A 23,221-nucleotide genomic window follows, 5' to 3' on the forward strand; every position below is an offset into this window, starting at 1 on the left:
GCACGGCACTCCTTGCGCGCATCAGCACTGCGCGTGGGCCAGCTCATCACATGGGTCAAGGAGGCCCTGGGTTTGAACCCTGGACCTCCCATGTGGTAGGCGGATGCCCTATCCATTGAGCCCAGTCTGCTTCCCTAGTGTTCCTTTTTGATGTTAATGGGGCCAACACTGTTGAGACAGAATGACTTTTATCCTGGGTAGCAAGGAGAGTGGGATTCCTTATTGGAATGGCTAAAGGATCCTTTTAGGCTTTCAGGCATTCAAATTATAGCCAACAGAAAAACAAAAAGCCACAGACTGACCAGTGACTTCTTCGATTGGGTAGTGAAAGGAGGCCTCTTTAGGGAGGTAGGCAATATTAAAGCTGAATTTTGTTTGGACATTGTTTTAGCTTCCTAGGCTGCTCAAGCAAATGCCCTAAAATTGTTAGGTTAAGCAATGGGAATTTATTTGCTCACACTTTTGAGGCTGGGAAAATGTCTGAATCAAGGCATCATCAGGGCAATGCCTTTGACCTGAAGACCAGCTGCGGGTGGTCCTTGGCACCTGGCGTAGCACCTGGCAGTGCCTCCTGGTCTCTCCCTTCTCTTCTGGGCTTCCTGGATTTCAGCTTCTTACTTCCGGTGACTTGCTCTCCCCGGGTGTCTGAATTTCACTTGGCTCATGAGGACTCCGGGAATAGCTTAAAAACCCCTCCTCGGAGAGGGGGGCCACATCTTAACTGAAGGAAGCTCCCCCAGAGGTCCTACTGACCATAGCTCCCCACCCACAGGAATGGAAGCCATTTAAGAACATGCTTTTCTGGGGTACATACAGCTTCACACCACCACAGACATGAAGGAGTGAGGCTTATGGGTGGGCGAGGGGGTGTCCAGAAACACAGAGAGTGGTGGGAAAGGCTCTTGCGGAGCCCCAAGGAAATAACGGGGGACCCAGAGCAGGGCAGGGAGGTGGAGAGAGGTGGGCAAGGAGTCTGTGGCGGGTCATGAGGCTGAAGAGGTAGTTAAGGCAGGTCCCCTCGTCCTTCAAGACACTGGAAACACTGGTAGGGAACCTGTACCTCACTCCATTAAAATTAACTTGGAATCTTCGAGAGGGTGAGACTGGGCACCTGCTTTGTTGTTGTTTTGCCTTCCTAAGGGGATGCTAATCTAATGAAACCAGCCTGGTAATTCGGGGTTTTGCAAAGATAAGGAATTTGGATGTTCTTTGAAGGCCAGTGGAGAGTGATGCAATCTGATTTGTGTTTTTAAAAGATCTCTCTGCCTCTCAGGTGGAGAAGGGATTAGAGGGGGCCAAGGGAGAAAGCAGGGAGCGTCAGGAAGCTGTCCCAGTGACCTGGGAGGATGGTTGCCTCTGCCATGTTGGAGAGAAGTTGTCCGTTTGGGCTAGCTTTTGAGGTAATGCTGACAGGACTTGCTGATTGAAGTTGGGAGGGAAAGAAAAGAATCGGGTGATTCCTAGGTTTCCATCTGAGTGGCTAGGTGACTGGTAGTTTCATTTACCACAGTGGGGAAGATGGGGTGGGGAGCAGGTTTGGGAGGTGAGGTGAAGTAAAGACACTTACTGAGGTGTCCGCAGTCTCGTGAGCTCAGGGCGCAGAGGCATTTCACCAGCCCTGGGAAGCTCCCTGGTGGGAGGACGGTTATTTGAGGGAGCAGGGTGTGGTGAGGAGAGAGGCAGGCCGGCCCTCTAGGCTCCAGGTCCAGCCGGGCTGAGGAGAGGACGGCGGTTGGGAGGCCGGGGCATCGTGGTGGGTGGGGAGCTGGCTGAGGGGGCGGGCTGGGGCCAGGCCGCGGAGACCCTGGCGGGTGATGCCGGAAGGCTGCTCGGCCTTTGTGAGACCCTGGAAGGTGGTACAGCTCTGCGGATCAGAGGGGCCGGAGCCGACCCCTGGTGAGGCCTGGGGGTGGGGTGACCACTTGGGAGGCCGCTGTGGGGAGTCGGACGGGAGCCCGGGAGGGAGGACCTGGCGGGGGCAGGGGCTGTGGGAACAAGAGGGAGGAGGCAGATTTAAGAGGCAGCATGTGACAACTGTCCTGGGCCCCTTGGACTGAGAGGGGGTGGGGATGGGCGTCCACTCTGGTGACCCCGGGGGGGCCTTCTAGGTACTGAAAGACTCGTCTTTTGTTTCTATTCTGTGTTAAGGGGAACTCCAGAATAAAATTTTTTTGTGAGCCTAAAGAATTCTTCACTTTCAGCAGCTGAAATGAGCAAGTCTGCCCAATAAGAAAACACAATCGAAGTGACCGGAAAGGGCCTTTGCAAAGGCTCCGTGGACTGTCTTTACGTCTGCTCTTCGTTGCTTCACCTCCCCAGGGGCCCAGCTTGGAATTGGGCCTGTGGGTCCTGGCGGGAAGGCGGTGCCTGTGGAGGGACCTCCACAGCAGCCCTGCTCTGCCTGCCCGGCACAGCGCAGGCCTCTGCGAGCTCCAGCAAGGAGGGCGAGGAGCGCCTGCTGAGGACCATGCCAGAAGCTGGCGGGCACTTGGGGGGTCAAGGAGCCAGAAGCGTGGAAATGCAGGGGCCATTGCAGCAAACTCCCAAACCATCTGGGCCCTGCCTGGTCTCAGGCTGGCCCAAGTCACTCCTTTGCCTCTCTCCTTCCTTGGCCCCTGCTGGCTTCTCTATCCTGTAGCTATCTGTCGCTTCCATCTGGCATTCCTTCGAGCTTTCCTCACGTATTGGTTCACTACAAGTGAAAGCTTCTTCTTTTCTTTTTTTATTTGCACTTGGTCTGGTGATAGTTTCTAGTAACAAGGCGGAAGAGAATGGGAGTAAAGAGCCCTTCCTTCTGTGCTCTTTTCCTTGTTTGCCCACCTACCTCTTTGACCCTGTAGAGCAGGGGTTCTTAACCTTTTTTGGTTCCACGGACCCCTTTGCCAGTTAAGTGAAAACCACAGACCCCTTACTAGTCTGCACTATACTGTGTGTTATTTAATAAATATATCACACCCACACCAACACGTCCCCGCAGAATAATGTGTTTTTGAATTTCAATTCAGGCTCACAGACCCCTTGTTAAGAGCCTGCTGTAGAGGAAGACAAGACCTGCATATATATCCTAATGGCTGCACCTACAGCACAAGGGAGTGAAGCAAACTTCAGCAACAGGGTAAACCAGCCCTCTGAGGGGGATTGCCACAGCTCTGTTTTCACAGGATCTGAGAGAGAGTAGAGGGCTTACAAGTGAAGAGCCCAGCGTGGCCATTAAATTGGGACTAAAGGCTCTACTGTTAGGCTCAGTTCATTTCTTAGCATTCTCCTCTCTTTCTGTGCTTGTTCATGGTAATGAAAATGTTATCCAAAACATATATATCCCAAAGACCACCATTTAAAAAAAAAAAGATTTATTTATTTATTTAATTCCCCCCCTCCCCCTGTTGTCTGTTCTCTGTGTCCATTTGCTGCGTCTTGTTTCTTTGTCCGCTTCTGTTGTCGTCAGCGGCATGGGAAGTGTGGGCGGCGCCATTCCTGGGCAGGCTGCTCTTTCTTTTCACGCTGGGCGGCTCTCCTTACGGGGCACACTCCTTGCGCGTGGGGCTCCCCTACGTGGGGGACACCCCTGCATGGCAGGGCACTCCTTGCGCGCATCAGCACTGCGCAGGGGCCAGCTCCACACAGGTCAAGGAGGCCCTGGGTTTGAACCGCAGACCTCCCATGTGGTAGACGGACGCCCTAACCACTGGGCCAAGTCCGTTTCCCCTCCACCATTTATTTACATATTTATTTTCAATTCTGTTTATTTAAACACTTACCATTGGTGGAAGAAAAGTTCCTCGACTCTCTATGTATTGGCTAATGAATAATTAGAAAGAACACACCTGCATAACCCACCTGGGCCAAGCAACAGATGATTGTAGCATGCCTGAAGCCTTCCGTGGCTCCTTTCTCATCACACCCCCTTCCTCCTCCCACAGATCACGACTCTTCACATTTTGATGGTAATCATTTTCGTGCTTTCAAAAGTAATCTCACCACTCCTTAAATGATGTCGTTTAGTTTTGCTTGGTTTTCAGATTGTCCATAAATGGAGTCAGGCTATATATGTTCTTTGTAGCTTTGCTGCTTTGTTCTGCATTTACATAAGATGCATGTACATTGTTAGGTATAGCTATAGTTCGTTGGAGTTCATTGCCATGGAGTAGCCCACTGAAAGCAGGTAAAACACTGTGTTCATCCACGTTAGGGTTGGTAACACTTGGGGGATCTGGACAGTGCAATTGTGAAAATGTTTATGCCGGACTCCCAGGGCATAGGCTGGTCTTCTCTGTCAGCTTAGGAGGGGAATTGCTGCATCCCTTCATTTCTACCATGTTCCCAACTGGTCATACATACTTGTCAATCCTTGCTACTGTCATATCTTTTTTGGTTTTTGCCAATTGAGGGTGTATGTTCAGATCTCTGTGGTCTTAGGTTGCTTTTCTCTGATAACTGTGAGGTTGATCACTTCCATATGTTTGTGACCACATGGATGCCCTCTTATGGAGGTGTCTGCTTCTTTTGTGCTGTGTACCTCTTTTGAGTTTTTGCAGGGTTCCTTATATATTCTGGATTCTAGCCTTCTGTTAGTTATATGCATAGCTAATTGCCTCTCCCACTGTATGGGGTGCTTGATAAACAGAAAAGGTTACTTTTGATGTAGTCACATTTGCCAGTCTTTTCCTTTATGGTTGATGCTTTTTTGTGTCTTGTTTAAGAAATGTTTCCCTATCCTGAGGCCATAAAGATATTTTCCTATACAGGTATCCTGCAGGGATATTGCGGGTTCAATTCCAGGCCCCATAATAAAGCGAATATGGCAGGAATGTGAGTCACATGAATTTTTTGGTTTCCCAGTGCACATAAAAGTCATGTTTACACTATACTGTGGGATATTAAGTGTGCAATAGCATTACATATTTAAAAACAGTGTACATACCTTCATTAAAAAATGTAACACAGAGACACGAAGTGAGAACGTACTCTTGGAAAAATGGCGCCCTGAGACTTGCTGGACGCAGGGGTGCCACAAACTTCCAATTTATTAAAAAACGCAATATCTGCGAAGTACAGTAAAGCAAAGTACAATAAAAGGGGGGCTAGGCTTTTATTAAATTCTAAATTCTTTAAACTTCTGGCTTTCACACTTAGGTCTGAAGCTCATCTGAAATTAATTTTTATGTATGGTGTAAGGTAAAGGTCCAAACTGACTTTTCTTCTATATGGCTCACGATAACCCAGCTCATTTATTGAAAAGACTGTCTTTTTACCTCCACAACAAATCATGTATCCTTCTAATTTGAGTTGTTTCTGAACTTTCTGGTCTATTTGTTTATTCTCTGCCCATAGCACACTGGTTTTAATACTGTGTCTTAAAATAAGTGTTGATATGTGAGAGCGCACTCTTGTTTTTCAAGTGTCTTTGACTGTTCTTGACCCTTTGTATTTCCATGTAAAATTTTAGAATCAACTTGTCAAGTTCCACCAGCCCCAAAGAAAGTTTTGGAATTTTGATTGGGATTGCATTGAATCAATACATTAATTTGGAGAGAACTGACATCTTGACAGTTTTGAAATTTTGCTCCAAATCTTTTAAAATGTTTCTTAATAAAGTTTTATATTTTTTCCCCAAAGATCTTGCATGTCTTTTTTTATATTTGTTGCTAGGCATGTTTTGATGCTGTTGTAAATGGTATCTATTTTTAGGATTTAATTTTCTGTTTGCTGTTTTATAGAAATTCAGTTGAATTTTCTACCTTGCTAATTATATTTCTATTTGGAGAAACTCTCCTTTTCTAAGAGTGTATTTGTAAATACCTTTGGATAGTCTACGATGTAATCATATCATTTGTGACTAATGACAGTTTTGTTTCTTCTTTTCCAATATTTATACCATTTATTTATTTATGCTTTACTATAATGGTGAGGCTGTAGTTTAATGTTGAACAGAAGTGGTGCTGGTGGACATACTTGTCTTGTTTTTTATTTCAAAAGGAAAATTGAAATGTCATGGTTATGCTAGTTTTTTTTTTTTTGGTAGATAATCTGATAAAGGGGAATGAAATCTTCTATTCCTACTTTACTAAGGATTTTAAATCATTAATATTGATGACTGTATTTTATTTCTATATTAGAAGCTAATGTGAGAAAATATATTCCTGATTTCAGAAAGTTAAATCAATTTAGTACCTGGGATAAAACCAAATTGGTTTTGATTTTTAAAAAATATTATCACTGGATTCATTTTGATAATATTTTGTGTGGTCAGGTTTGTATCTGTGTTCATGAGAGAGATTAGTTTGTAATTTTCCTTATACCACATTTTTTCTTAAACTAAGGCATTGAAATATTTAATTTTATGCTGAAGCTCTCTGAAGATTAAAAAATAAATTTATTTTTGTTTTTTTTTCTTTTTTGAAATGAAAGGCACAGTTGAATTGACATAGAACTTTTTACTCATGCATTTAATTTGGGGAATATCAAATATTTGAGAAATGGTTTCCTTTTTTTTTTTTAAAGATTTATTTATTTATTTAAATCCCCCCCCTCCTCCCCTGGTTGTCTGTTCTCTGTGTCTATTTGCTGCGTCTTGTTTCTTTGTCCGCTTCTGTTGTTGTCAGTGGCACGGGAAGTGTGGGCGGGCCATTCCTGGGCAGGCTGCACTTTCTTTCACGCTGGGCGGCTCTCCCTGCAGGGAGCACTCCTTGCACGTGGGGCTCCCCTACGCGGGGGACATCCCTGCGTGGGGCGGTACTCCTTGCGCGCATTAGCACTGCACATGGGCCAGCTCCGTACAGGTCAAGGAGGCCCGGGGTTTGAACCGCGGACGTCCCATGTGGTAGACGGACGCCCTAACCACTGGGCCAAGTCCTTTGAAAAATTTCAAATCATATTCAGAATGTCTTCAGTTTGACTAATAATAAGAAAACTCTGTTATATAAATCAGTTCATATCTTTCTTGGTGGATCATGACAAAAAGAGTTCCTTTCAAAAGACCTTGACAAGAATGTTGGTGACATGTAGGTAACAGTCTCATCCTTTGATGAAACAGTGTTTTTAGATAACTGGATTTAAAACTTGTCCAATATTCCATCTCAGTCTCTAAATTAAATGTCAGAGTGGAAAGAATTTTTCTTTTCTTGGATAACCCATGACACTAATAGTTTGAGTGTTGAGTCAGTGAGTGAGTGTTGCATTTTCTAAAAATAGTTTTCATTTTTGGAAGCAAAAGACAAATGAGTGTTTTTTGTTTTTGTTTATTTTTAGGAGATACTGGGGATTGAACTTGGGACCTTGAACAGGTAGTGAAGCAGGTGCTCTACCACTGAGTGATACTTGCTATGCAAACAGACAAATGTTTTAAGTTAAAAAATAAAAATCTAGATGAAAGTTACGCATGGTAAAATATATAATTTTGATTGATGCAAATTATCTTTCCAGATCATACATATTTCTTTTTTGAATGTTAACTTTTTTCAAGACTACTAAGGAACCACTGGAAACCCTAAAGGTATAATTTGTTCCATTATAGGGATCTTTGGATCCTTAATTATGAAAAACAAAGTTTCTGAGATAGTATTGGGAAGGACAAAGAGCCAAATAACCAGTGAGAAGTTCCCTACTTCAGAGGAATGGTTCTACACTTGAGTATATTTTTTTAAAAAGTGATGACATTTGAAATAAATTATAAAATAAATTGTAAAAGTCATAAATCTATACAATAAGAAAGATAACAAAGTGTGCTAAAAGGTAGTTTTAAAAATTTTACTGTGATGAAATACATATAACAAAATTTTCCATTTTAATAATTTTTAACTATGCAGTTCAGTGGGATTAATTATATTCAAAATGTTGTGCACCCATAACCACTATCTATTTCCAAAGCTTTTTCATAACCCCAAACAGAAACTCTACCTATTAATATTAAGCAATAGCTCCCCATTCTACCCTCTCCCTAGCCTGTGGGAAACTCTAATCAATTTTCTGTCTCTATGAATTTGCCTATTCTAGATTTTTCATGTAAGTGGAATCATGTAATATTTGTTCTTTTGGGTCTGGCTTATTTCATCAGAGTAACGTTTTCAAGGTTCAACAGTTCCATAGCGTGTATCTGGACTTCATTCCTTTTTTACGCTGAATCATACTCCGTTGTGTGTATATGCCACTTTTTGATTATCTTATTCATCCACTGATGGACTTTTGGTTGTTTTCCACCTTTAACTTTGGTGAAGGATGCGGCTATGAACATTGGTAGTTTCAATGTACCCCCGAACTTTTAGTGTCATTTACAGCAAACATGGTAAATACTAACCAAATGTAGCTTCACAACATTTTGTGGTGGGGATAAGCTGATTAAGGAAATATTAGAATTTTAGAATGAGAGGCGATATTAACCGTCAGTCTAATTTGCCCACCCAAGAGGGTGAACGCCAGTGATTTTCCTCAGACCAGGGGGCGTTTATGATTAGAGTTGGGGCAAAATTTATTCTTTTATTCAACACAAATTTATTAAGGGTCTTCTATGTGCGTGGTGCTGGTACTAGGGATATAGTGGTAAACAAAGCAAAGTCCTTCCCTCATGAGGCTTATATTCCAAAGCAGGAGAGAGCGATTAACAAAGAGCTAGTCAATAAAAGGACAGGCATTGAGAAGTGACAAGAAGGAAAATAAAGCAAGGTGAGGGAAGAGATGACAGGGACTGCTGCGATGGGGTGGGATAATTAAGAAAAGTCTCACTGAGGAGGTGATCGTTGAGCAAAAGCTGAATGAAATGAGGGAGGAAGCCTTGTGGATATCTTAGGAAAGAATGTTCCAGAACAGGGAACAGAAAGTGCACATGCTTGGCGTGTTCCTAGAACAGCAAGGAGAGGTCAGCGTGTCTGACACAGAGTGAGTAAGGAGAGAGTGGTGGAGCATGAGGTGGGGAAGAGGTGAGGTGCTGGGACATTTAGGCTGTGGTAAGAGAGCGACATTTATTTAAGTGTGACAGAAAGACAGCCGAGAGTTCTGAGCAGACAGCTGACACCAGCTGACTTCAGTTTTGAAAGAACTGCTCTGGCTGCTGTAGAACAGTCCCAAACGAGACAAGATGGTGAGGAAGCTACTGCAGTTTGATGGTGAGAAACCAAAGAAGCTGGGAAATTCAAGTCATGAGTGAGATGGTGAGAGCTTGATGGCTTCTTTTTTTTTTTTTTAAAGATTTATTTATTTTTTATTTATTTTCCTCCCCCCCACCCTCCGTTGTCTGTTCTCTGTGTCCATTCGCTGTGTGTTCTTCTGTGACCACGTCTATCCTTATCAGTGGCACGGGAATCTGTTTCTTTTTGTTGTATCATCTTGTTGTGTCAGCTCTCCATGTGTGCGGCACCATTCCTGGGCAGGCTGCACTTTCTTTTGTGCTGGGCGGCTCTCCTTACGGGGCGCACTTCTTGCGTGTGGGGCTCCCCTATGCGGGGACACCCCTGCACAGGGCACTCCTTGTGCGCATCAGCACTGCGCGTGGGCCAGCTCCACATAGGTCAAGATGGTAGGTGGACACCCTAACAACTGGGCCAAGTCCACTTCCCCTTGATATATTTTATTTAATTTTAAATACTTATTTTATTTTTTATTTATCTCCCCCATCCCCTGCCTCCTGTGCTCTCCATCTGCTCTCTGTGTCCATTCACTGTGCGTTCTTCTGTGTCTGCTTGTATTCTTGTCTTTCTCTTTAGGAGGTACCGGGAACCAATCCTGGGACCCCCGATGTGGGAGAGAGGCATTCAATCTCTTGAGCCACTTCAGCTCCCTGGTTTGTCACATCTCTCTTCGTCTTTCCTCTGCGTCTCTTTTTTGTTATTTTTGCGTCATCTTCTTGTATCAGCTCATTGTGTGGGCCAGCTCTCCGTGGTGTGGGCCAGCTTTATAAGGAGGCCCTGGGAATTGAACCCAGGACCCCTCATATGGTAGACGGGAGCCCAATCGCTTGAGCCACATCTGCTTCCAATGATATATTTTAAAGGTAGAGGGAACCCTATCTGCAGAATTGGATGTGTGATGTAGGGAAATTCCAAGCTCCTTGACAATCAAGCCATTTCCCTTTCAACTAAGTAAACCATCTGGGAATGTTTTTCCGGGTTTCATTTTGCTTTGCTTTTCTGAAGGATGTTCATGGCAAGGCTTAAGACTGTTTACTGGGGAGCTGCTCTTCTCTGCAGAGGTCTGGATTTTTTAGAGCGCACCTGCCCACAGGTGTCACTAGCTTTGTATCTGATTTACTTTAACTACTTCTGGTTCGATTTGAGTTTACCATCTGGAAATAATGCTTCATCTCTGCATGGATCCAAAGTTTGTTGCCTTTTTCAGGTTGGATTTGCTTTCAAGGTAATTGGATTTGCTTCAAGGTAATATAGATACTGTAACTCTGGGGTGTTGGCCCTGAAGAATCTACCCTGGACAAAGAAGAGAATCTATTAGTTTGTGCTTGCTTGCAGCAGAGAGAAGCCTGCATACAGCAAAGCCCCAGTAATGCTGAGTTCTCATTGTGCCAAATCATTAAATTGACTTGAAAATAACACTCTTGGTCAGCAGTCTCCGGTTGCTGTGGAGCCGTGACTCTGAATATCAGCTCTGAATATCAAAGGCCAATCCATTCACTGGGAATAATACTGATGGTCCTTTTTTTCCCCTCTTTACGACCAGAGGACCACATGGTAACTCAGTAGTTCATTCACTAATAAAATATTCCTTCTCATGGAGTTTGTTAATGTCAGATGTGGCCCATGCTTGTTACCACAACTTGCAGTTTTATTGTGGTTGCAGTTATCTTTGAGGGAAAAATACACCCGGGATACACATTCCAAAAACAGATGGCTGTTTTAAAAAAACAGGACTCTGGAGGCAAAATGGAGCTGAACATTTTATTTCTTCAATTTCTGTGACTCTCCCCTCCTGCTAAGCTTCCAAAGGGATGAATGTGTGGAGAGGAGGTGTGTCCACAGAATGGCAATTTTCAGTAGTTTACATACCAGGTTGACTGATTCCCACAAAACAGACATACCAGAATTTTCAGGAGAACCTAGAAGGGTGACAATCAGTTTCATTATAGAAGCAAACATAAGTAGAAATGGTTCTTCTTAATTCTCTTGCAACCTAAACCACCAATAACATGCCCAGTGAATTCTAAAAGTGCATATTATGAAGGATTAAACAGCATACTGATTACAGAGATGCATATTAACTAAGGAGAAGCATTTGAACGCTCACAGATGTGTCCATTCGAGCCAGTGTCAAGGTCTTGTTTCATATTTTACTAGACACGTGGGGAATTAGGCTTCAGTATATTGGGTAGATTTCAAACCCTTGGGTCAGAGAGTATCACGGGCAGCCTGGGAAATCGTGGGAAGTTTGGTAGTCACGGCTCTCTTCTGGTCTTATCTTCTTGGACCTTGCTCTTGCTTATACTAGTTTGTCACTTTCCTTCCTGAAACTTTATTCCCTTGACTTTCACAGCACCAGACATTCCTGATTCTGTTTTGCAGGCGCTTCCCTCTGTTTGACTTTGACATTCTCTAGGGTTTCATCCTGGACTTTTACTCCCAACCACATAGTCTTCGTGGACAGTCTCATCACTCCTTTCTTGGATTTAATTAATCTCTAGACAGATTATTCTCAACCGGCCATTGCCAGCCCCAGCCTCTCCCTTACGCTTTTTTTTTTTTTCCCTTTCATTTCAGGAGGTGCTGGGGGGATTGAACCGAGGACCTCATACATGAGAAGCAGGTGCTCAACCACTGTGCTGCAGCCGCTCCTCAGTGAGGGTTGGTTTTTCGTTTTTTCTTTGATTTTAGGAGGTACTGGAGATCTTACCCAGGACCTTATGCATGGAAGCAGGTGCTCAACCGCTTGAGTTACATCTGCTCCCCTCCCTTGTGCTTTTTTTTTTGAGGTACTGGGGGCTGGGGATTGAACCTGGAACCTCATATGTGGGAAACCAGAGATCAACCACTGAGCCACACTGATGTTCCTGAGTTGGTTTTATCATTTGTTTTGCTTGTTTGCTCTTGTTCTTTCAGGAGGTACTGGGAACGGAATCCAGGGCGTCCCATGTGGGAGGCAGGCGCTCACCCGCTTGAGCCACATCGGCTCCCCCCCCTACACTTTTGATCTCTGTGTTCAAATCCAGGTACTCATTCTTTCCTGGGTGTGCCACATGCACCTCCAGCTCTGCAGGTTCTAAACCAAATTCTTCATTTCCCCAAGGCCTGGTCTTCCTTCTGAGTGCACCAGCATCCCGCCCCCCCTGCCCCGTCACATGCCAGAACCCCAAGAGCTATCCTGGACTCTTCCCGCAACCTTCTCTGCAACATCAAATCAGTCACCAAATCCTACGATTTTCCTTCTAATTTTGTTTTGTTACAAAATTTCATTTTAATTTTCTCACCACAGTGCAATGCCCAGGGTTAAAAAGTCAAATTTGTGCAGAACGGCTTGTAATAAAAAACCACAGTTTCTTTGCCTCCCCCCCTTCTCTATTCCCTTTCCCTCTGGCTCAAGGGAACCACTTTTTGCAGCTGTAACCCCTTCTTGGGGTGTCTAGATTCTGGGCTTAAAATGTTACGTCTTATCAGTTTTGGAGAGTGTTTACTGGTTTCCTGCCACAGTCTCCCATCTCTCTTCCTCTCTTTACCCAACATAGTTGCATCACAATAGTTCCTCTATTTAAGTGATGTAAGTAGTTTAGTTGTATTTTTTATCTTGTTTCATCCACCTTAGTGCATGGCTCATGACTTATATGATGATTTTAGCACCGTATCCTTCCCTTTGGCTCTTCTACCCATTTACTTCTTTCATGTGCACTGACTTTCCTCTTATCAAAAATGATACTATTTACATTCAGTTTGTAGGTAGATTAAATTGCCCATGCTCTATTTATAGATTGATTATATAAGTTGAAAATCAATAAAGAGTGTTTACAACATTACGAATATTTGAGTATTATTCACTAAAAGACCAACGGGAAAACGGGAATACTATAATTATATTTCCCCTTTATTAGTTGTAATTTTTCTCCCCCTTAGAGTTTCTGATTTCTTTATTTCGCCCTCTGTAGCTCTGTTTGTCTTAATCATCCTTAGCTACCTGAGAGTGCCCTTCGCTAAACTCCTGGGTTAAAAAGTCTATTCCCCAGGTCCCGTGGTTTTCTTTGTTTTGTCAACGCCTCTCTTTCCTTGGAGAGCATCTTCAGACAACTTCCTAAAAAAGGGAATGCAGGAGAAACATGGATTAGAACTTTAATTTGCCCTCATGCTTTATGGATAATTTAACTGAGCTCAATATAGAATTCCAGGTTAACATTTATTTTCCTTTGAGCTTTGAAGACATTGTTTTGGCCCCAGTGATGCTGCTGATAAATCTGATGTCATTCAGTTTCTCCTTCATTTGTAGGTGATCTGTGCTTTCTCTTTAGAAACCTTTAAGATAGTCTCTTGACTTTGGGATTCTGAAATTTTGCTTTATTGTATTCAGGTGCTTTTTTTATTCTGCTTCCATTGAGGGAGGCTCACTGTGGATCTTTTTGTTTTAAAAACTCATGTCCTTCAGCTATAAAAATTCTCTGTCATTTCCTTACTAATGTCTCCTGCTTTCCCTATTCACTTTTTGTCGGTTCTTCTATTAGGTGTTTGACAAACTGGAAATTTACCTTTTATGATGACTGTATTTCTTAGTTTTCTTTGTACTGGAAGATTTCCCCTGATATCTTCCAACTTTGTAACACTTTTTAAAGTTTTAGTGTTTGTGTGTGTGTGTATTTGGTTTGCTCTCTATATTCCACTAACTCTTTCTTGTTCTTTGACTTTTTCCCATTACATCCTGCTCTTATTTTATGAATGGAGTCAGATTTTTTGGGGGGTGGGGTGGGTGAGTACCAGGACTGGGGATTGAACCTGGGACCTTGTGTGTGGGAAGCCAGCGCTCAACCACCGAGCTACATCAGCTCCCCAGGGAGTCAGATTTTTTACTTTATGTAAATCTGTAGCTGTACTTGTTTTCCTTAATTATTTTGGCTTTTGAAATAAAACCTAGTAAAGAGACATGGATAAAACATAAATGTATAGCTGAATGACTTACTTTTTTAATGTTTCTTTTTTTTTTTCATTTTTAAAGAAACTTTAGATTACATAAATGTTACATCAAAAAATATAGGGGATTCCCATATACCCCATCCTCTACTTGTCCCATACTTTCCCCCATTAACAACATCTTTCATTACTGTGGAACTTTTGTTACAACTGATAAACAAATATTGCAGCGCTTCTACTAACCATGGACTATAGTTTACATTATAGTTTACACTTTGCACTGCACAATTTTATAGGTTTTGACAAAATGTATAATGGCCTGTATCCATCATTGCAATGTCATGAGGAACAATTCCAATGTCCCAAAAATGTCCCATGTTACACCTATTCTTCCCTCTCCATCCCCTCAGAAGCTCTGGTGGCCATGCCTTTATATCAGTGTTACAAGTTCTTCCATTGCTAGAATAATCCTAAGTCTACTTTGGTCCATAGTTGCATTCCCCCCTTACGTTTGTTCATTCCTCAGTCTTGAGGACCTGGCATGGTGATGCCCACTCTGCTTCTGATTCAAAGGGGGCTGGATCCCAGGGGGCAGATGGATGGAACTCTCTTGCTTGTAATTGTAGATACTCACTGTTTTTTGGGATGGGTGTTGTCCATCGTCATCTTTTTGTTAGTTGTCCTGAGTGAGTCTGATGAACTGGAAAGTGGGTGTTGCAATTCTGCTGAGATTCAGGGCTCACCCAGCATAGGAACAGACTGAAAATTTGCGTCTCTGGGACAGTCACAACGCCCTCTCTCAACCCCAAAAGTAGTCACTATTCTACACTGATTTGTAAGCCAATGACTTCCTTGCTTTTTTCCTTTATACTTTATACTTTCACGTCCTACGTATGAATTTCTAACCACTTTTTGAACCTTACTGAAACAGAAACATAAGTAGAGTCATATTGAAATGGACTCATTCCTTTGTGCCTGGCTTCTTTTGCTTACTTTTATGTTTGTGAGATTCTCTCCCATTGTAGATGTAGCTTGAGTTGATTCATTTTCACTGCTGCAAAATATTTCAGTTTATGAGTATACGATAATTTTGGGAACCAGTCTTCTTTTCCTGGGCAGCACCATTAAAATGATACTGCTATGAACACCCTTGTACAGGTATCTGAAAACCAGGTTCTTACATTCTCCTGGGCACGTACTGGCGGGTGGAATTGCTGGTCACCCGGTGTCAGTATCTTCAGGCTTTGCTAGGTACAGCTTGACAGTTTTCCACAGGGTTGTACCAATTAATGCAGGGGTTATGTTGTCAGTTGGCTTTTAAAAGTACTTGTTATTCTGGTATGTAGAGAGGGACATCTTATTGTTTTTATTTACGTGTTTGTGATGACCAAAGAAGTTGAATTTATTTTCATATGTTAACTTATTTTTTTGTTTTTAGGATTTTTTTTTTAGGAGGTATGGGGGCCTCGTACTTGCGAAGCAGTTGCTCAACCACCGAGCTATGCTCCCTCCCCTGTTTTCATACGTTAATTGGACATTTGAGTTGCCTTTTTATTTTTTATTTATAGGAGTTCTTTGTGTATTTTGGATATAAGTTATCTGTCAGTTACATGTGCTTCAAATACCTTTTGCCACTCTGTGGCTTGCCTATTTACTTCCTTTACGATACCTTTTAATAAACAGAATGTTTTAATTTTAATGTTGTCCAATTGCTCATTCATCCTAATTAGTGCTTTTTCTGTCCTATTTAAGAAATCGTTCTCTAACCCAAGGCCAAGAATATATCTCCTACAGGTGTTTTTCTAAAAGCCTTGTTTGCTCTCTCACATTTAGGTCTCCAGTCTACCCGGAATGGATTCTTTTGTGTGGTGTGAAGTCAGGTTCAAAACATTTTTTTCCCGTCTGGGTCATAGCACTGTTTATTGGCATACAATTCTATGCTAAAAAAAAAAAAAATAGACCTGAACTTTTATTTCTTTAACAACGAGAGCCCCAATATGAAAATGAAGACAGGGCCTCACGTGGTTGAGCTGTTGGCGTGTCCTCTTACGTCTTCCATCCATCCCAAGTACACCCTGCCCTGCCTCTGCCCCCAGGAACCCCGCATTAACCACCGCATGCTCTTCTCTGAGCCGGTGCCTTCCCTGAGGAATGACTTTTGCAGGACACTTGGGAAGCCGAATGGGAAGGGAAGAGTGCCTTATCTTCTGCTTGTAGAAGAATTCTCTTTGGCTGGCGTTTGTCTTTATTGTCATGAGACTTTTTCTGTGAGGAGACGCATATTCTGTGGAAATGTAACTTATTGCCAAGCAAAATATAAAAACATCAGCAGCGCTAATTTTTTAAAAAAGCAGTTTTACTGAGATGTATTCACACAGCAGTGCCAATTTTAGCCTCAACTTTGAAGTGACGCCCACATTTTGAATGTAGCCATGCTATCAATTCTTTGTGTAGAAAGTTGATCTTTGATTTCATTTAAAAATGATTAGAACTTCTGAGTCTAAATCCTGCAGTTGGATTGAATTTGCTTCAGAAATAAGCTTTCTTATTCCTAGAAGAATGCTTCTATTAGCCAAAAAAAAGTGTGGAAAGCTGTGATTATTTTCCACATATAGTCTTATTGGAAGCGCACAAAACGTACAGCTGGAAGGAATTTCAGGTGTCATCCAGGGCTGGATTTTATTTCTAATAAGTGGGCCATTCTCACTTTTCTTATAATTCCAGAAAAGAAAACTCCACACCCTCTCCTGGTAATACTTTTTCTTATTCTATGCTTTAAGTTTGTTTTTGTATTATATTTCAAATGGAAATCAAGAAAATGGGCCAAACATCTTGTATCTATAATCATTCTTCACTTCCTAGATGGCCATTTTTAAATTCACCATCAGCTTTTTCTTCATTGTATAATCTAATATGTTTAGCTCTTCCTCTTAAATCAGTTTCCAAATCCTCTAATATAGCTGTTTATCCCACTTGAATTCCTTCCATGTCATTTTTAAATTATGATTTGTAGAGCCCCAACTGCATATAATCCTTTTGCTGGGGTATGCCCAATGTTAGTTGGAAAACCTGTAAAAATGATACTATATTTTAGGGAATTCTCTAACCAAGACCTTTTTTTTCTTAACAAATCAATTTTATTGGTACATGTTAATAAAGCATACAGTTCATCCAAATCTGACCAAGACTTCTCACCTGAATTTTTTTCATGATAAAATATCAGTTTGAATTTCTGGGTATAGCTGACCGCTGGGACACAGGTATTTCTCTCAGGTTCCTCTTAAAATGTTAGGTAACAAATTAAGAATATGTGTCAGTCCACATGAACAACGAAAATGGGAGATGAGGCTTGGAAGACTAGGGATGCCAGTGAGTTTTTGGAAGATGGAAAGCAAATGGATGAAAGAACTGAATTAGCAGAGGGCTGAAAACAGAAAGCAGAGTGCAGGGAGAGGGGGAAGCCAGCCAAATGCAGGTCACTTTGTGACCGGTGCTAGAAATGCTCCAGATGTGGAGTCAACGAGCTGTGTTAGAGAGCAGGTGTGAGGGATGAAGTCAAAAGCGGGTGACGGGTGGAAAGTCTGAATAAGGAGTAGTTAGACCCCTGCAGCCCCCAGTGGCCAGACAAATATCCCTGGGAGGTATATTCTATAGAGAAATTAGGCTGGAGAAGCTTTGGACTTGAAAACAGACACAGGTGAGAGCACAGGTGAGACCCCTTATAGAAAATAGGAATAGGACATGAAGAATCCGTGTATGGAATGGCGAGATATCCCTTCTGAGCTTCCAGAGTCTGCCAGGTTTATATTCCCCAATGCTGGATTCAAGTAGAGAATTCTCCTCTGGGAAGCTGACCAATTAAAGGGAAAAGACGTCTGAAGGCTGCTCCTCCCCCATAGTGTCCGGGCCCCCACCCAGTCATACCCTGCCTCTCACCCAGATCTTCTCTTCAGCTTTGTAGGTCTCACAACGGACAGGCAGGGTCGTCACCCATTTGAGGATACTCGCCCACATGGAAAGATGAGACCAGAACACACACAATCAGGAAAAGGAGGCTCAGGAGAAACCGAAGGAAGAAAGCAGGGAGGGGAAAAAAGCTTCCAAAAAGCCTGTCATTAATAGTCTCTGAGAAATTAGAGAGGATACCACACCCGTGAAAGAGTGCTTGGGAATTAAAAATAACGATAGCAGAAACAAAGAGTTCGGGGGAGACTGGGAATGGTAACAGAGCTGCCCAGAAAACAGTATGAAAAGGCAGAGCTGGAAAAGACAGAGGGAAAAGGGAAAGAAATGAGAGGATCCTTTTAGGAAGTCCAAAATCTGATTAATAAGAATTCCAGAAACACAACGAAGAAAATGGGGAGAAAATTATAGAGAAGTGATATAGAGTGACATTACAGAATTGAAGATCATGAATTTCTGTAAAGGGACCATTGCTTGTCTAGCAGAGTTAATTTTTAAAAATTACAATTTCGAGACACATCTGATAAACCCTGAGATTAAAAGAACGTTTCCTAAAAATTTTAACAGAGAAAAAAATAGGCCACTTGCAAGAGGTTCAGGAAAAGACTGACATTCCACTTCTCAATAGCAATAATGTAACCTACAAGAAATAGACCTTTACCTTAAACATCTGAGGGAACCTGATTTCCAGCCTGGAATTCTGTTTTGGATCTAATTATCAACCAAATGCAAGGGTAGTTTATGGATATTTTCAGACAAGCAAGATCTCAAAATTGGCCTCCCATGCTCCCTTTCTTGGGAAGTTCCTGGAGGAGATTCTGCACCAAAATGAAAGAACAAGGCAAAAAAAATTATCCAGGAACTAGGGAAAGGGAAGGAGTTCCCCGATGGGAGGTTCCTGGAATTTCTACGGTGATCCCTGCACATCGCCTTTGTCAGGCTTAGGGACTGACCTTTCCATACTGGAGTTTGGACAGGTGGACAGAAGGGTGGAGAGCCAGGGGAGATGGCCTAAGGGGGGGAAACAGATTGGGGAAAAAACCTAATGATCGGCGACAGGATGGGTGTTCTTGCTCTGTATTAGAGTATGGGGAGAATTAGTGTTAGATACATTTTAAAAAATCAAGTAAATGAAGAAAACGGAGGCAATCACCAATATCAAGAAAAACAAACGGTTTGCAAAGCAAAGTATAATTAGAGAATATTATTGGGCTCAGCTATGAACAATATTTTAAAGAGACATAATAATGTAATGTATATACAGAATATACTTATAAACAAGAATTGTGATATACTTAAATTGAGAGGTTGTTGGTAGGCAAAGGAGATATGTAGATGGTAAGAGAGCTAAACCCTCATCTTCCACAGAAAGAAGTCAATACATAGTATTAAAAATGGATAAGAAATAGCAGTTGAAGAATATTACTTAAAATATGAAGGCACATGCTGAAAGACTAGCTAAAAGAGTTGAAAATGATTCCCTTTCATCAACAGGATTCAATAATGGGTGGGTGGGGGAGGGAAAACAGCTGTTAATTTAAATTATAAACCTTGTAGTACAGTTAGAGTTTAAAATTATGTGCATGTATTACTTTCATAAAAGTAAAATCCATTTACATAAAAAGTATTTCTGCATGTATAAAATTTTAATTTATCTCACAAAACACTAAAGAGTTAATATTTATCTGATAAAAATTAAGAGCGATGAGTTTTTGGAATTTATTGAAAAGGTAACATATTTTTTTAGTTTAGAGTGAGCCATGAGTTTAGAACCATGGTTGGCTTGATACCTGACACTGGAATTTGTGAGAACATAGCTTTATTATTCACACATGTAGAGTCTAATTTGTTCTTTAATATTTATTATGCTTTAGAATAAGGTGCCGGGACCTTTGGAATTAAATTTGCCTTACTCGAGGGAAATTCCAGTTGTAATGACATAGGCAAATTGCTGCTTCTGATTTTCATGGGTAGGGTTTGTTAGTGTTTGATTGAAATATAATACAAATGCGCTATTTATTTGAAACTTTTAATACTCAATCCTGTAATGATCTGCTTCCGGCTTTGGACGCTTCCAGACAACTTCCCGCAGAGTTAATGTGAGGAGTATGTTATATAGGAGTTTCTCGGAAAATGGCAGAATCTTAGTCAAATGGTAGCTGCTCTCCCTTCTTCGCCCTGTCTCACCACCCCTCTAGGAGCACCCTCCACTTCCTCAGGGCCAGGCAGAGTTCATCTTGTCCCCATCTGCTCTTTAAGTAAGTTCTCCTCTTTCCTTCGCTTCTCAGTATTACTTACTGGTCAGATACTTTTGGTAAAATTTAATGAATTTATAGTTGGAATAATTTAATTACCAATAATAAATTCATATTTAAATTTCATTTTAGTAAATTAAAAAACTTGGCTTTAATGTATGGCAAAGGGGTTGTGTTTCAGTGTTAACGGTTTTTCATTTTTCCCTTCTCAGAAATGGCAACAAAATGCTCTTATATCCATCTTATTACCACTATAGCAGTCGAACTGTATGAAACTGATTGGCTACTCAGAACTTACTAGACTCTGTCACTTTTAACAACGTATTGGCCTTTACCTCTGTTGAATTTTAAGGAATTTATGAAAGTGAAACCTCAATAGAGCTGTTAGAACAACTATACCTTGTCATTCTCCATTGAAACAAGAAAGCACCATTAAGAATTAAGCATGGGTCATAAAGCAAGCTAGAATGTTCATAACCAAAATTGCTGTCGCATCATTTAGAAAGTAAATACTTGGAATGTTCTCTAACAATGCACAGCCATATAAATATTCTCATGTTAGTAACTTCCATCATTCTTGCAAATATCTGAAAAATGGGACAAGTCTTCTTTGTCTCAGAGTTACTGGAATAGAAGAAATGCAATGAACAAAAGCTAGAGTATATGAGATCCCTACTTGCCCATGCTTCTAAATCAGCTGAGGTTTGGGCTCTCTTCACAGGCTCTTGCCTGTGGACCATCCAGAAACAACAGGTAGAGATGATTTCGGTCTAAGCCTGGCTTCCAGCTCAAACGTCAACCTTTTAGAAAAGGGGGAAAAGAAGAAATAACTGCTCTCTTTCTTTATCCGGTGCTATCTTTTCCCATCACGGTTTTCTTACTATTTCCCACAATCACTTTTTCCTTGCAGGCCAGAGTTACTTTGAGAAGAGAGCCTTGCACTCTTCTCAGTAAGTTCTCCAAGCATCTCCTCGCAGGGAGTCCTTTTGAACCTTGTACATTCCTGCTGAATAGTTACAGAATGTAAGTGAAATTCTCTTTTTAGTCTATGTTGGGTTCTCCAGAGAGATTGAACCAATAGAGTAAAAAGATTTATTTTAAGGGATTGGCTCACATGATTGTGGTGCTGGCAAATCTGAAATACGTAGTGCAGACCAGTGCAGGTAGGATTTTGTGCTGCAGTCTTGAGTCAGAATTTTGGCTCTGGGTAACCTGTTTTTGCTCTTAAGGCCTTCAACTGATTGGATGAGGTCCTCATATAACATTGAGGGCAATCTCTTTACTTCAGGTAACTGATCGTCGATGTTATCCACATCTACAAAATACCTGCACAGCCGTAGGTAGGTTAGTGTTTGATGAAATAACTGGGTACTATAATCTAACCAAGTTGACACAGGATGTTAACCATCACAGAAACCTTAACGAATGGATCAGAAATTGGCCTTTAAAGTCTGACCAATTCCCAGAGTGGATTTAGCTCAAGTGGTTGAGCTTCTGCTTCCCGTACACGAGGTCCTGGGTTTGATCTCCCGTACCTCCTAAAACAACCAACCAACCAACCAAATGTAAAAATCAACTCTCATTGGGGAGCAAATGTAAGCAGTGGTTGAGTGCCTCCTTCCCATGTATGAGGTCCTGGGTTCACTCTCAGTACCTCCTGAAAAAAAAAGTGATAAATTCCCAATTTGATTCAGTCAACTGGCAGTGGTAGCCCCCGCAGAGTCAGTGCTGTTCTTAATAAATCCATCCCTACTTGCTGGTTTCGATAATGACAGACAACGAAAATCATCTTCCATGTTTTTCTCTCCTTGACCTACCACCCACTCCTTGCTCATCATGCAATTATGTATGTATGTAGTCCTGCTAAATTACTAATAACCTGTTTTAAGCCTTGAATCTCTAGCCACACCCAGATGAAGCCTTAAAAGACAGGTAAGGGACCCGGGGTGCTGTTCCTTTTCAAAGAACTTTGGTTCCAGTCCAAGCTGGGATCCTGGCTCTGTAAAAGGGCCCAGGAACGGTATCACGCAAAGTCTGAATGCAGGGTGGCTTCACAAAGTTGATCAACTGACAAGATGCCCTTCAAAGAGGGAGCTGACAGTAGCTGAATCATCAGAAGCCTCTTCCACAGAAATATCTGACAGTCATTTTCCAGAAAACCCTCTTGAGAACTCACCGGTGCCTCAAAGTAGACTCTGCTTGTATTTCCAAACCCAAGAATATAACTGATATAAAAATATGTCCTGAGTCCTGGTTAAAAAAAATATGTTAAACCATGATACCAAAGGATAATGCAAAACTAAAACCACATTTTGGACATCTGCTCATCGCTTACTGCTTTTTCTGAGGCTTAATCCAAATGAGGAACAGAAGTAGAATCTTTCTCTTTACTTATGGTCCAAGTCTGATCATGTTTTAAATAAAATTATAATTAATTAAAATTTACCAAAAGATGATTAGAGAAATAGTTTTGGTATATTTGACATAAAAAGATCAGTGAATATATAAATTATGTCTACCAGATTGTTCTACGTATACTTATTTGTGCGGTTGATTTCAATAGATAAAATAGATCTAGTGTTTCCTGGTAAAATCCTTTGTTTTTCTTATGTTAAATGGAGAGTAAATTACTATAATTATTTGATTTAATACTGTTGAAACCATGTGTCCTGAATTTACATGGGCTATCTGAATTTCAGACTCTGTCATGCCCCATAAGTTTACTTGTGTTTTGCAAACTTTGTGCTTTCCTTTTGTGTGTGTGTGTATGTTCTGTTGTTTTAGAAAAATACGATCACCATATTCTTTCCTCATCGGCTCTTCTCAGAGTCTTCCACCCTGGGCATGGGAGGAAACGCTTAATTGTTGTTCAGTCTGATAATTTGACTCATTTCCTTCTTCAGAGATTTTCTTCTCTATTTTACTATCTTGTCTCTTTAAATACTCATTTCATTCATCTAG

General features: G+C 41.5%; 1 protein-coding gene across 20 annotated transcripts in view; it reads left to right on the forward strand.

Moving 5' to 3' along the window:
* CSGALNACT1 (chondroitin sulfate N-acetylgalactosaminyltransferase 1) overlaps positions 1 to 23,221 on the forward strand; it is a 398,657-nt gene that overhangs the window by 236,428 nt on the left and 139,008 nt on the right. For 3 of the 20 annotated variants that reach the window (XM_071212689.1, XM_071212688.1, XM_071212691.1), the window contains exon 3: positions 11,697 to 11,780. The exons of 13 other annotated variants lie outside the window; for them this stretch is intronic. The gene's annotated coding sequence lies outside the window, so the exon portion shown is untranslated. Of the gene's footprint in view, positions 1 to 8,877; positions 9,144 to 11,696; positions 11,781 to 21,170; positions 21,284 to 23,221 lie in introns of those variants that run through there. 4 more of the 20 variants (XM_071212690.1, XM_071212692.1, XM_058290059.2 and 1 more) reach the window with 4 other exon arrangements.

Source organism: Dasypus novemcinctus, chromosome 29 (genome assembly GCF_030445035.2).
Source record: "Dasypus novemcinctus isolate mDasNov1 chromosome 29, mDasNov1.1.hap2, whole genome shotgun sequence".
NCBI classification, from domain to species: Eukaryota; Metazoa; Chordata; class Mammalia; order Cingulata; family Dasypodidae; genus Dasypus; species Dasypus novemcinctus.